The following is a 463-nucleotide window of genomic DNA, read 5'->3' as shown; positions in this document are numbered from 1 at the left end:
CGGGCGGCCCCCCCTCACCGGCCGGGGACGGTCCCACCCAGCCACCGCCGCGTATCGCCTCACACCCAGATCCCCTTTCACGTTCGTGGGCATGGTGGGTCCCCTTTCACGTTCGTGGGCATGGTGGGTATCCCTGAAACAACCGGTTAATAGCTCGACCGATCGTCGCCAACACTGATTCACCTCTAGCGAGAACAACCGCACCACAACGGGTTACCGGTTGTTCATTTGCGTAACGTCACCAGCAAACGTACACGTCCATCGCCATTTGCAACGAGTATTGCATGCCTGTGTCAGGTGTCACAACACACTACGTCTGCCCACATAGACGCAACAACATGTGCACGCCTAGAGAACACGTGGAAGGTAGACCCCGTACGTATGCGGTGTCCATTGCGCGAACGACTGTCAGCCCGCCTCTGCAGCATGTCGCAGATGTGGAACGCGGTGCAACATGCTATCA

This window comes from Schistocerca serialis, unplaced genomic scaffold (assembly GCF_023864345.2).
Source record: "Schistocerca serialis cubense isolate TAMUIC-IGC-003099 unplaced genomic scaffold, iqSchSeri2.2 HiC_scaffold_996, whole genome shotgun sequence".
NCBI lineage: Eukaryota > Metazoa > Arthropoda > Insecta > Orthoptera > Acrididae > Schistocerca > Schistocerca serialis.
This window is presented reverse-complemented; position numbering follows the sequence as displayed.